This window comes from Lissotriton vulgaris, chromosome 7 (genome assembly GCF_964263255.1).
Source record: "Lissotriton vulgaris chromosome 7, aLisVul1.2, whole genome shotgun sequence".
In the NCBI taxonomy this organism is placed as follows: Eukaryota; Metazoa; Chordata; class Amphibia; order Caudata; family Salamandridae; genus Lissotriton; species Lissotriton vulgaris.
The window spans coordinates 275,366,797-275,382,029 of record NC_141695.1 but is presented as its reverse complement, the minus strand read 5'-3'; positions in this window follow the sequence as shown (position 1 = coordinate 275,382,029).

Genomic DNA, 15,233 nt, shown 5'->3' with positions numbered 1-15,233 from the left:
AACCACAGATGGAAGGGTCAGGTGCAGGGATGGCAACCCATCAATAATTGGTGGGAAGGTGCACACACCATGAATAGGTTTGGATGCTTAGATCAGGTGGATTGACTGGGAACAGTCGATCAAACATCCCGATCAAGTGATCAAAACCACGCAATGATTGCCACTAATAGCAATACACTGCCACCCATTGTTAAGAACTTGACCAATTTGATGGTGGTTCCACCCTCCTCTGCCCAGCACCCGCCCCCTGTGCAAGCCATACAACACCTAGACAGGGCACATTTCCAAGACCAGGTAGAGTTAATAGAGAGTGAGGGCCACATACATCAGGTAGATAGTGAACCGAAACACTCATTATTGTCCTGGAATGTAGCAGGACTGGGCAATAAGATCAATCACATACCCTGGTTGGAGACGGTCCACAAGCATGGCATACTTTGCCTGCAAGAAACCTGGCTGGTAGAAGAAAGGCACATCATGGGGTATCGAACGTTCCATACACCTGCTGCTCCCGCCATACAGGGCCGTAATAAAGGGGGTCTGTGTATATACGTTTCGAATGTGGGGGACATAAAAGTGTATAATTTTCACTCTGACCAATATTTTCAAATCCTTTCTTTTAAATGGGGCATTACACAAAAGGTCATACTGGTGAATTTCTATAACAATATGCCACCAAATGAAATGGAACCCATTTTAAATAAAATGTTAAATCGCATCCATAAAGTGAGGGACCAAAACGCGGGAGACCATACAGTTATTTGGGTGGGAGATTTTAATTGTGCAGTCTGCCCACTTTCTGAGTTAGGTTTGTGCGGCCTTGCAGATCGTGAGGAGGACAGCCCTTTTCACTTCTCACACACCAAACTGGAGTCTCTCCTTAACAGTATTATGTTTGCTTTTGACCTCACTTTCGTTAACCAGGCATGCTCTCCCCCAGTTCCTTTTGCCCCAGCATATAATGGAAGAGGTTGTGAAACCACAATTGACTTTGCACTGATATCCCCCACTTCGCCCAACTTTATAACCTCTTGGGAGATAGGGGAAGATCCAATGAGTGACCATTACCCTATTACCTTTGGGGTTAGGCTCCCAGTGGAGAAACCAAAGGAACCTGGCGGCCCACTGTATCCACTGGAGGTCACCTTAGAAAAGATAAACGGCTATGTGCTAAAGTGGGAGAAATTGAACCCCACCATCTTCTTCCACAAATTAATATTATCCTGCCTTGAAGACATATTCGTCTGCTTAGAAGAAGATGTGGAACCTAAGGCGATCATGGCAGCTTTCGCCAATATACAGGAGTACATAAAAGGCGTTTTAACTAAGAGCCACAAAAAGAAGGGGAGACGTGTATCCGGGTGGTTTGATTCTAGGTGCACAGCCGCCTTAAAGAACTTGAAGAAAGCTTTAAACGCCATCCCGAAAAATAGGGCCCAAATCTCTGAGGCTAGACGAGAGTACAAGAGAGAAATTAACCTCCGGAAAGCAACCATGAAAAAGGAGGCCTGGGAAGCACTGGGAGAAGCTGCCAGGAATAAGGACACCAACCTTTTCTGGAAAGTGATAAGATCAGTATACAACCCAAAACATACTGATAATTGCATAGATGTAGCAATTACAGCAGAGCTCTGGGTTGAACACTACGGGAAACTCTACACCAATAGACAGGGGAACAGCATGAATCAACAAAAGGCACTTTCATCCTCGAACAACTTCATGCGAGATCATCAGCAAAGCGACCCCCTAGTTTCGCCATATCCAATTGACTTGGTCTTTACCACCCTAGAAGTCGAAAATGCAATCAGGGAAAGTCCTTCAGGGAAAGCTCCTGGTCCGGATCACACACCAGTGGATGCCTATAAAACAAACTTGGAATTTTGGGCTCCGCTCTTAACGAACGTTTTGAATATGGGAAACAAATGCGGCTTAATTAAGACCTGGTCAGATGCCATTGTAGTCCCCATTTTTAAAAAGGGAAACAGGGACGATCCGGCTTGCTACCGTCCCATATCCTTACTAGACGGCCTCATGAAAATTGCAGGAAGGATCGTCCTAAAGAGGATCCAGCACTGGGAGACAGAAAATAAGGTTATTTCGGAACTCCAATATGGATTCCGAAAGGGACTGGGCACCCAGGAGCAATGCCTAAATCTGTCCTTATTAATGTCCAAATATATTGAGGCTAAAAAAGGGGATCTGTTTGTTACATTTGTTGACCTTAGCTCAGCATTTGATTGTGTGGACCATCTGCAGCTCTGGTCAACATTGGAGCTCATTGGGGTGGATCCCACCATAGTGGTTTTTATCAAAGAACTTTATAGAGATGCTGGTGCCAGGGTGAGGTTCGGGACCCAGGGGCAATGTACACAGAAATTCCCCATAAATAGAGGGGTTAGGCAAGGTTGTATACTCGCGCCCCTTCTATTTAGTTTTTATATTAATTCTGTTGTAGAACATCTAACAAATCTCCAGAATGATTATCCAGCTGTCAATGGTAGGCCTGTACCCATCCTATTATACGCCGATGATGCGGCTATTATGTCCAGGATTAGGGTAGGGTTGCAGAGAGCGGTAAGAGAATTCTCGTCCTACATGGGGAAAAGAAATTTGAAAGTGAACATCTCAAAAACTTTCTCCATGCCGTGCACCCAAAAGAGTAAAAGGCCACAATGTTCGATATACCTTGACGAGCAAAGAATCGAGACCACAGACACTTTTTGTTATCTGGGTGTTGTCTTTGAGAGAAAAGGAGCCTGGAAACATGCAGTATCGGCTAGGAGGCTTGCCTTTACCCGTGCTATTGGTGCCCTGAGAACTTTTGCAGCGAAAATTGGGGGCAAACCGACTGCTGAGATGATACAGATTTACCAAGCAAAGTGTGTAGCGACAGTTACTTATGGAGCAGGCTTATGGGGCTTTGAAGATGTGTCCTCACTCCAAATTTGCGAGAATTTTTTTATTCGCTACTTATTGGGGGTGAGCAAATCTACTTCAACTTTTATTACTCACATTGAGACTGGCCTCAAATACCTTAGCGACTTCATAAAGCTGTCACCATGTTTGCTTTGGCACAAAATTTGGACTACCAGGGAATGCCAACTTAACAGAGAACTAATCAGGGATTGCATGAGCTTGGATGCCGCATCCAAAATTAAATGGTTGCGACATGTCCGGTTGATGTTCGCCAAGATTGGTTGTCCAGAATACTATGATGACCCAGAGTCCCTTGAAAATCTGTCTAGGTCGTCTCTCAAAAAACTTTTATTTACCCACCTGGAAGGTGTTAGATGGGATGCAGAGAAACTCAAAAATACCACCTTGAGCTACCAAAGAATCACTCCCACCGAAGGTTTGCAATTGTATCTCAGGACCGAAACTGCACCTTATCCTCGTATGCTTCTCACCAGGCTGTGCCTAGGCACCTTTTTCCGTATGGTCACTCTCCCTAAACAAAATGACTGGACTGCCTCGAACCTAATTTGCCCATGCGATGATCACTCATCACAAAGTAATATTCATATTATGTTCTTTTGCAATCTGTATTCTGCCCCAAGGAAATTGTACCTATTACCTCTTTTAAAACACTGGGGCATAAGAACATGCAAAGACGCTTACTACAAATTACTTTTGTTAGATGAGGTGTATGTCATCTTTGTCGTTTCACGTTTTTTAATGTCAGTGATGAAATATAGAAATTCCATGATGTAACCCTTACATGTTTTAACTTTTGCATATGTGTTTACATGAGGTCAACTGCCGTAATTTCATCATTGACTCTTATCATCTGGAAAACTGTTTTATAGAGTCTTATAAAAATTTCGTTGGGGACAACTTTTTAAACTTGCTGTATAAAATGTACTTGTATGCTTTTATGATTTTATCAAACAAATCGAATAAAGCTAAATTTGAATTGAATTTGAATTTGAATATTTAGACGACGTAGCTCCCGCATACACCAATGTACCTGCCCGTGTACCTGTACCACCTGCTGATCATCTGCCCCCAGGTCCGCAACAGCAGACCCCTCCCGCACCGCTTCCTGCACCGCTTCCCGCGCCTGTACCTGTTGTCACTTCCCCTATTGTTCCCCCTGGTATTCATCCGCTTAATCCTTTTGGGTCTGGCGCTGGCCAGGGTCCAACCCCGTTACAAATACCGACCCTACAGCCAGGTTATGCTCAAGCCTCCGCCTCAGGAGGTGCTACAGGAGGTTATCGCACCCCGCCACAGTTACAACGAATGACAATGAGAGAATTCGCAATGCAGCGAACACCTAAAGGAGCCCCAGCCGAAAAGCTTAAAGAACAGCTTACAGATTGCAGATATGACACAGTGCCTGGAAAAACAGGACCCATGTTGTTAGCGTCCCTACGTTTAAGACGCGTTACAGATTATTTGATATTGCTACCAGAAATGCCAGACCATCTAGACAATATGTATCATTTTATTAGAACAGGAGAAAGACCGGAGTGTGTTGGTGAAGCCATGTCACATCAGAAAGTTGAGACTCAAGGTTTAATAATGCGATTTTTGGTAAATTGTTTGATAAGGGAACAAGACCAGCCCAGCTTTCCACAAGGAGAGATGGATAGATTGTCAAGATGGAGTCAGAATATTGCAGAGGGTAAACATGATAGAGAGAGATGTGTACATGCTATGGTTAGAAAGATCCGTAAAGAAATAATAGCAATACATGTCCGTCGAGAATCTGAAAGGCAACTCGAGTCAGAGGAAAAGGACTCCTCAGAGGAGGAAGAACCAGAGAATGCGGCAGAAACCTCGCAACAGGCGAGTAGAGACATGGTAGCATATGTAGGTAGAGAGAAACTCCCTAGACCGTACCCTCTTGATAGGCCCTTCGACAGACCCGTTCGTTTAGAAAACAAGAAACGTTACCTTTGTCCGATACCAGAGCGATGTTCCCTTGAGCATATATTTCAAGCTACTGATAAAGTACTGAAAGAAAGAGTAGGTTATCACGAACTCAATACCTTACGTGATCAGGAACTAGCCCGGTCCGCAGTACAGTGGGCCGGAGATGACAGCATATATAAAGACGATTCAGTAGTGCAAACATTTTTAAGTCTTACTCCAGAAGAACAGCGACTAGCTGGTATATACATGACCCAACACCTCATTATACAGTATGAAAACCAAGCATCTGATCCAGGTTTGTTATATAGTTTATTGCAAGACTTACTCCTGAGAAGATGGAGAGGTCTAGGTACCGATCTAATTGAAAAGATTTTAGAACAACGTCACAAATATAGAACCTTCTTGACTCCACGTTTTGTTTCTGTTCCACCCCCAGTCAGGCAACCATATCACCTAGACAAACAGAATCCTTTACGAGAAGTACATCCAATCCGGAACCCTGATGATACCTTTGAACGTGTGTATGTATACACGTCCATAACTAAAATGGAATTATTGGAAATGAAGAAAATAGTTCCCAGTCATGATAAAGACCCTGCAGGTTTCCACCGCGAAATAAAAGACATGTTACTCATGGGAGATTATACCTATTCCGACATTATGAAAATATTGAAAGTGTTATTGCCTGCCGGTATTTACGAGAAACTTAAAGAAAAAGAATGGGAGGTGGGAGACAAAAAGATTGATTGGACTGCATTAGAAGCCGAAGAAACTGGTCGAACCCCAGGTGTAGGTCTTGGGGAGAAAACTAAAGCATTACCAGGATTGTTAGTACAGGTTTTGCCAAGATTGTTAGCAACTAAAAAGGAGGACTGGGATGCAATCTCAGCCTGCAAACAGAAACCTGACGAAGACACTAGTGATTTTTATTCCCGTTTCGAGAAATGTTTTATTATTAATAGTGGCCTGAAAACAAGTAGCGAGTCATACCCACACCTTTTTGTATCCAAATTAGTCGAGAATTCATTGCCCCAGGTTAAGAACCGTGTACTGAAAGTCGAGAGCACATGGCAAGCTAATACGCCTTCCCAAATGTTACAAATGTTACAGAATCACCAGAACAGAATCAGGGAGGAACATGATCACGAACAGAGACGTATGAAAGACACGAAAATGAAAGTACTAGTAGCTCAGTCAGTTCCAGCTGACGGTCATAAAAGGGGTACTACACAGTCCAATAATTCAGCAGCTCCTGTTAAAGGGATATGCAACTATTGTAAGCAGCCAGGTCACTATGTAAACGATTATGCAGTTTTGAAACACAACATAGCCACAGGTAAAACTAAAGAGAGACCGCGTCCTCCTAGACAGGACCAGGTCCAACAACACGTTCCACAGAATATACAGCCTATGCAGATTCCACAACAGACTGTAGCGGTACCACAGCCACAGCCCATTGCCGCAACACAACATGTCACACAGCAGATGTACCAGTATGCACAATCCGACTACCCCGATTACCAGCAATACACATGAAACAGCCTAGAGAGGGAGGTTGGCTTGCCTCTTATTGAGGTTCCTGTAGATCAAGAGGGTCCTTATGTACATAGTCAGGTATTAGGGAAAAATAGAAAATTTTTGATTGACACAGGGGCAAGCAGGACAACCATCAGTCACGACGAGGTTCCAGGGGCACCCCTCTCAGGCTCACAGAATGTTTCCCTTGGATTTTCAGGAAAGCCTATTGTTAATGAAATATCGAAACCAGTTCCCCTTGCAGTTGGTCCATTGCTCCGCACTACAGATTTATTGCTCACGAAATCATCTCCAGAAAACTTGCTTGGTATAAAGACCCTGAAAGCTCTAGGAGCTGTAATTTGTTGTTCTCCGGAAGGAGTAAGGTTGTTCCTTCGTGATTTTAAGGGACATTATGTATTGAGAGATTTTGACCCCAGGTTACAGAATGTTCCTGCACATTTATGGGCAAAAGGCCCCACTGATGTAGGTTGTATGCACATTACTCCATATCGTGTCACACTCAAGCCAGGAGTAGTACTACCACGCATCCGACAATACAAGTTACCACCAGATGCTGTAGTGGCTTTACTGAAAATCATTGACGAGCTCATTGCACAGGGAGTGGTTGTAGAAACCGACTCCAATGTTTGTAATTCTCCTATAATTCCAATTCTTAAACGTACTGATCCAAATGCACCTCCAGTTTATCGATTAGTTATCGATTTACGAGAATTGAATAAATGCATTCTACCACAATATCCCGTGGTCCCAGACATTTCGTCCTTATTGACAGCTATTGATTCCGAAGCGACGTTCTTTACTGTATTCGACCTCAAGAACGCCTTCTTTAGTGTCCCTATTGACCCGGAAAGCCAATACCTTTTCGGATTCTGTTTAAATGGCCGAAGCTTTAAATTTGCACGCGCACCTCAAGGATTCACAGAAAGCCCCAGCATCTACAGCCAAGCATTAAAACGACAACTTGACAGTATTCACATGCCTGCCAACACTGCCCTACTCCAATATGTCGATGATCTATTGATCACCGCCCGTAGTGAACCAGAATGTGAACAAGCATCATTGACAGTTTTGCTTTTCTTGGCGGACAAGGGACACAAGGTGTCTCCTTCGAAGCTACAATTCTGTGCCCAGCAAGTGGTGTACCTTGGGCACTTGCTGTCCAAGTGGGGTAGGCAGCTGACACCTGAACGAATTCAGTTAATTGCACATCTTCCGCAACCCAAGACACAGAAAGAAGTACGAGCCTTTATTGGACTCACTTCATATTGCAGACAATGGATTCCACAATATGCATTTCTAGCTAAACCACTCATACAGTTGACAACACAGGAGGCAGCGTCTTCGACTGTCCTCCCTTGGACTCAGGAACGTACACAAGCTTTTGACGAATTAAAGAAAGCCTTATGTCAAGCACCAGTTTTAGCAACACCATGTTACAGCAAACCTTTTACACTTTTTGTCACAGAACGCGATGGCACAGCGTTGTCGGTTCTCACTCAGTTACAAGCAGACAAACACTGACCGTGTGCTTATTTTTCGAGTACATTGGATCCAGTAGCCCAGGCCTTGCCTGTGTGCTTAAAGTCAGTTGCAGCTACAGCTCTAGCAATCAGACAAAGTGATTCCATTGTACTAGGACATCAATTGACAGTACAAGTTCCACATTCTGTAGAGGTTCTTTTAAACAGAACACAGACCCAACACTTGACTGTAGCACGACTGACAGGTTATGAATTGACGTTATTCCAACCACACATAGAAATCAGACGTTGTAATACACTAAATCCTGCTACACTTTTACCATCGAGCACTATAGATCCTACTCCACATGACTGCGTAGATGTAGTTGACACAGTTACGAAACCCAGACAAGACTTGACAGATGTCGCGTTACCCGATCCAGACCTGACACTTTATGTGGAAGGTTCATGTTTAAGAACAAGCACAGGAGAGTTAGTGGCCGCGTATGCAGTGACCACTGAAACTGAAGTCATAGAAACACATCGCATTGACACCCTGTCAGCCCAAGCAGCAGAGCTCATTGCTCTGACCCAAGCCTGTATACGTGCCAAAAACCGGAAAGTAAACATATACACAGATTCACGTTATGCATTCGGAGTCGTACACGACTTCGGTGTCCTCTGGCAGGAAAGAGGTTTCTTGACCTCTCACGGAGCCAAGATCCAACATGGCCCCCTCATTCAAGCCCTATTGGAAGCAATACATTTGCCTACAGCCATAGCCATCATGAAGTGCAAGGCACATACAAAGGTCACAGACAAGATTTCTCAGGGTAACGACTTTGCAGATCGAACAGCGAAACATACAGCACTGACTCATACTCAAACGACGGACATGACAAAGACTGATGCAACCTCACTGACACATTGCATGACAGTCAGGGACCCCACACAAGATGTCATCGACATACAGACACATGCCACTCCAGATGAAATAAAGAAATGGACTGAACAAGGAGGGGTCCAGACAGATCAGGGATGGATGACGAGGGGAAAGACCACATGGTTTCTCCCCGACTCTATGGTTCAAGTTATCATCAACACAGCACATAGTCCAGCACATTTAGGAGAAAAAGCCATGATAGACAGTGTACAAAATCTTTGGTTCAACAGGCATTTACGAGCAGCAGCAAAACAGAAAGTGCGTACCTGCATGATCTGTTGTCAGTTCAATCCAGGAAAAGGGATTCCCGTAGAGCAAGGTGGATTCCATCCTCCCGACTATCCTTTTGAAGTCCTCCAGATGGATTATATCTAGATGGACAGATGCCGAGGATTTAAGTATGTCCTCGTAGTCGTATGTGCCCTATCCCGATGGACAGAAGCATATCCCGTCCCAGATTACACCGCCCCGACCACTGCCAAGCAGTTGGTTCGTGAGTTTTTCCCTCGATACGGTTTGCCCCGTGTCGTGTATTCAGATAACGGTCAGCCATTCTCATCCGAACTTATGAAGCAGGTCTCGCTTCTATTGGGGTACCAGTGGAAGTTTCACTGTGTCCGGCATCCGGAGGCAGCAGGTCTCGTGGAGCGACACAATCAGACTCTGAAAACTCGCCTTGCAAAAGTGTGTAAAGAGAAGGGAGTGGATTGGATAATAGCATTGCCAGTTGCACTTTTTTATATGAGAATGGTAGCCCACTCTAGGACAGGGCTATCCCCGTATGAGGTGGTCTTCGGTAGACCTCCTAATATGTGGGGGACGCCTCTGCCGCGAAAAATTACCGATGTTGATAGTACTATGTTGACAGATTACCTTGCTTCCTTGATGTCTGCACTACAATCATGTCGTTCACAGGTCGCGGCAGCCTTCCCAGACAACACCGAGGTGAAGCCCCATGAACTGGTTCCGGGAGACGTTGTGGTCGTTCGGAATTTTGACAGGTCAAGCCCGTTGGAGCCCCGCTGGAAGGAGCCGAAGATTGTTTTGTTAACAACCAGGACTGCTGTGAAATTGGAGGGGCGGAAGGGGTGGGTTCACTTCCGCCAAAGACTGAATCCCAGAACTCCCACATACCAGTGACTGATACCAAACTCCCCCTTCTAGAGAAAACTCCCCAAGAGGAGTATCGCCAGAAATTGAGTCTAGTAAGTCAGACAGTTTAATTGTTTAAGTCCCCTCCTGGGTGAAGCGGTTAGGCAGTTCTGACAATGTATAAGTTAGACCCAAATAGAGAGAGAGATAGACAGGAGACCAAGAAACGAAAATATTGTAAAAGTCTCCGGAGCAGATGCGTCTGCACATTACTTATTATGTTTTTTCTGAGTCTTACGATTATTGTTTTGAGTTGGATGCTATATATGTATTTTCCTCTTGCACATTCTTCTAATAACACTGCAGAGCACACTTTTAGTGCTCTACCCCCACACGAAATGTCTTATCGGCTTGCGCTGCGCAACAATACATTCATTCGTATGTTACACCATTCTCACCAGATCAACAATGCTACTAATTGTTGGATATGTGGCCGACTCCCTCCCTATCAGAACTACAAGGGAGCTCTGCCTCTCTTTCCTTACCCGTTTACACATAATGGTTCTTGTGGTGCCTGGTTTAGTTTAATATCTTCTATAGACACTGACTCTAAGGTTTCCCAAGGCAATTGGATATGGGGAAATCTGAATACAGTCATGAACAAAGCATGTTTCCCGAACGAAGAGGGTATTCCGCAAATGACAGGGACAGATCTAGAAAACGAAGTGTATGGATTAGGCAATTTTACACTTAACCTCATGATTCTAAATGTTCAGTCAGAAACTAGTCCAGACTTGCCATCCATATCAGTTCTACCAGCGAAAGGTGTATTGTGTGTCAGAAAGAATGGTTCAGTACATCTAGGTCACAGTGACTGTACCACTGTGGTCGAATTCAGTGATCAAGGCAAGTCTACATTCAAAGCTTCCCGACATTCCTATTTTATATGTGGTCAGACAGCTTATGTCCGTTTACCTCCAGACTGGGATGGTACCTGTTTCATTGCATTCTTATTGCCACCAGTATTCCCAGCCCCATCTGACTATCACAGGAATTCCCGCCTTAATATTGTTAGACACAAGAGAGACCTCACACTAGTTGATCAGACTGAAACTACATGGGAACAATATACAGATTTCAATAAAGGATTCTTTTTCTTTGTAGGTCCTGTCCAGAATAGTAAATTGATACGCAAATTAACTAGAACGTTAGAAGCAGTAGTGAACGAGACTACTTCAGCTTTGGGCAACTTAACAGAGGAGCAGTCTGCTATGAGACTTGTTGTTCTTCAGAACCGCCTTGTCCTTGACGTCATCCTGGCCGATAGGGGCGGGGCTTGTAGAGTCATCGGATCCAGTTGCTGCGTGTTTATTCCAAATAACTCGCCATCAGTCTATAAGGCCATTACCCGACTTCACGAAATTGCCCATCTGATACACTAGAATCCAGGCTCCTGGACTTGGTCCGGTTGGCTCTGGAGTGTAATCACGGCCTGGGGATGGAAACTACTGTCATTCCTAGGAATCATATTGGCCCTAGTATTCAGTTGTTGCCTGTGTTTGCAATGTGGGCCAGCGATTTGCGGCTTGTGTGCCACAGCTTGTGTTCCCCATTCAAGTGCACGTTCCCATTCTCGGAAACAGAAAGAAGAACAGATGATGTTATATGAACAGATTGATGGTCTCATGAACATCGACATATCATGAAGGGTCCGTAGGGGACAAGGAGGGAATGAGGTAATTGGAATTTTTATGGTCAATTGTGTCCCCTAACGTGTACCCCAACGGCTCCATGTACGTACTTCAAGTACATGTAATTTCCCTCCACAACCAAATCTGAAGACGCAAATACATTTGCGTCCAACGTTAACATGTCCTCTATCAGATCCACCATGACTGGATCGATAATTCCGTTCCTAAGTATGCCGTGCCACCATCTTTATGTGGTGCACTTTCACGTTTTCCTGGCTCTGCCGAGCTAGGCCCTGATTTCTGTCTTCAAGCCACTTCTGCCTCTGCCTCTGAAAGCTGCAGCATGGAGACGCATCCCTGACCTCTGCCTTACTTCCTGCCAACCGAGCGGTGCCCGGCTCGGCCTGGTCTGCCTGCCAAAAACAGTATTTTGCCTTCAAGTTATCAGCGTGGCCAGCTCAGCTCCTCGAAAACACATTCCTGTCTAGTGAAATACGAAAACATATCCCCGACTGCAGAACAAGGGCCAAGCCTTCCTGTCCTCCCTCATGAAATTCATAGTTCCCGTTACCATGGTAGGCCCCTGGCTCCGAGCATTTGCACCTAGACACGCATACATTCAGTATAGAATAGCCTCTGCCCGAAAGACCTTTTACTCCAGATTAAACATCCTCCAAACACAAGATATCAGATATGTTTTAGGAACAGGTCGATCTGACATGCCAGACTTCTGTCTCTTCTACTAGTGTTAAAAGTCAGACTCTTAGCTTCCTCCAGATGCACGTCAATCACACATCATATTAGCTGCGCGCGCATTCAGGCCACAGGTTTCAGCTGACTCTGCAAGATTTCTCTAGGCATCCACCCACTTATGACACTTTTCTGTGACGTTTCTAGTTCACGCCTCTGTGCACACCCAAGTTCACGCCTTTTTGCTACGCACATGTGTTCTTATCCTATACATTTCACTTGTCACGCCTACTGTATTCAATGCTATTGTGTCATTTTACTATATATGTCATGTACTGTGAATAAATCGTTGACATCTTTTCCTGCCATCATTGCATACCCGAACCCTTGTATTGATGGAATAGATCTCCATTGACTCGAGTCATTTAGTCATTTATGATTAAAGCCCTTATGACTCAGACACCACGGACTCTGCCTCTCATTTGATTGAGCTATTTTCTTTACTTGTCCGAAATTATCTGGCAAACTCGTATACGGTAAAATATTTACCACATGTTTACCTCCCATCGTTCCAACTTTCCCTGTTAGAGGTAACCTAGCAAAAGCGTACACATATGTGACATTTACTTACCAATTTTATTGTTTTTGCCACGCACACTTTTAACATAAGCACAAATACACACTTTTATCTAATTAATTTTAAAAATACCACAGCACTATATTAGTATGACTCTTTGATTAATTAGTAAATTTGTTCTTTGCAAATCAGCACATTTGTTTTCCAGCGTGTAATTTTGTTCTATGTGTACTGGGTTGATTAATTCTCATGCTCCACACATTTACTGAATGTTACTGTTATGAGAGACTGACTTTACAAGGGGTACACAACATTTTGGTCTCTCCCCTGCTCCATCACATGCACCCTCATTTCACACTTATTTCACAGTGAAACTAAACTGAATGCAAGAATTTACAATCATTTTCCTCCTTGCTCAAACCAGCTCCTTGAAAATGATTAAGAACCAATTCCAATACAAGTCTATTGCTGTGAAGATCAAATTTCTTTAACAGGGTATACAGTTGACAAACTGAGAATACAGAATTGTCCTTTTCTGTAAAAGACAACCTATTCTTTTGATAACATTCCGCTGACATCCAGAACTTACATTCTTCTTACTCAATTTAGGTAAACTGAGTGATATAAAGAGCCTTTACTATAGGGTTCGTTTCTGAAACTATTTTTAAAAACACAACGTCCCTGGAATGATTTTTACAATAGTATAGACCGTTAATACCGAACTCAACATTGCATGTCAACAAAAGCATCCTGGGTGATCACCATTAGTTCACTCATGTGCCATTCCGATCGAAATGAAGTCCCTTCCTCTGTTGACCAGTTAATAGATAGCAAAGCTGTTTGTAGCAACATACCTAAAGTGGCTGTGAATATTACAAAATATTGGTGAAGTCATCTAGACTCAGGAAGGCCTTGCAGTGTTTTCCGTCAGCAAATGCAATGAAATTTATTTTGGGGGACCCATAGAGCACTCAGATGCCACGTGTCTCTTAATGAGGGGTCTAATGCTGCTATCATGTTCATATTAGTAGCAGCAACACACTATCCTGGCATCTCAGTGTTTTGATCCATCTGCATGACTGTTCTAGTCCAATTAACCAAATCACTATTCCCATAGTCTTTGTCTCCCAGGCCTATTCTCTCCGATTTAGCAACCATACTTCGCTTATGTCACAGAATCTGTAAATGACACATGGTCTCAGCCCTTGGGTACAACTGTCCCTAGAATATTATGCCCGTCATCAACCCAGTTACCTTTCATCCCAAGCTTTGATGACCCTGCCAACACCACACCAATCGACCTGTTGCACTTGTAAATTATTTTGGACTTCCACAGCTTATAATGGATGCTCTCAACAAAGAACTGACCATGCTGATATGTTGTTAACTGAATAGACAGGGCCTTGTGCTCCCCCTTTTATTTGCTACAAGGCCATAAGAATATCCAGAAAGCTTGTCCATACATTGTGGGGGGTGTGGTAGGGAATAATCAGTGTTCATTAAAAGAAAGAAAGATGATAGAACTATCCTCCCAGCTAGGAGGGGATTTATCTGTAATAAAGTGCAATGCCCCCGGCTGCCCATCTTGGCTGGCTTAATCTCTCAATAGTTCGTAGGAGGCTGCAAGAGCCATTCTCTTAACATACAGACTGTTCTTTCCCGAGGGCAGATTAAGAGGTGCAGTCTGATGCCAGAAACAGGGCCTGCTAACATGTTCCCTTAGTGAGGGGCGATGTGGTGTGCAAAGGGTGAGAAGGCAATTACACATGCAATACTGGAGGAAATAAAGTAGAAACCACACAAGGCCGTTCCAATGGAGTCTTTCCGGAGAGGGCTTAGAGATTTGTTACGTCTGTTTTACCGGGTTCTACGTGGCCAAACATGCTCTTCCTTAGTCTGGATCTCACACTAGGATGTTCCGGGGTCTTGCGTGACAGGAAAGGGTGTATCAATTGACTAATAAGGGTTTTGTTGGTGGATCTAAAGGACTGGACACTGGAAAGGTCTGTTTTATTTGCTTCTTTATTGCTCAAGAAACGGGCAACTCCCCCCAGCTGCCATGGTGCCACCCTGCACAGAAAAGGTCATTTAAAACGTGTTAACAGTCCCCTTAAGAGAATACCGTTTAGGAGAATGAAGCCAAAAAGGGCAAAGTCTTTCTTGGCAATCTTGTAGATCGTACATGGAGATGTATTTAATGCAGAAGTAAATAGCAAGACACCAATGCCTTCCTGACAGCAGGGAAGAGGTAAAAGCCAAGGAAAGGCAACCAGCAGGAGATTCAAAGGAAAAGCCAAATGTAAGGAGCAAAACCAAGGAAATAAATAATAACAAGAAGGCAAAGAATGCAATAAATTATAAGG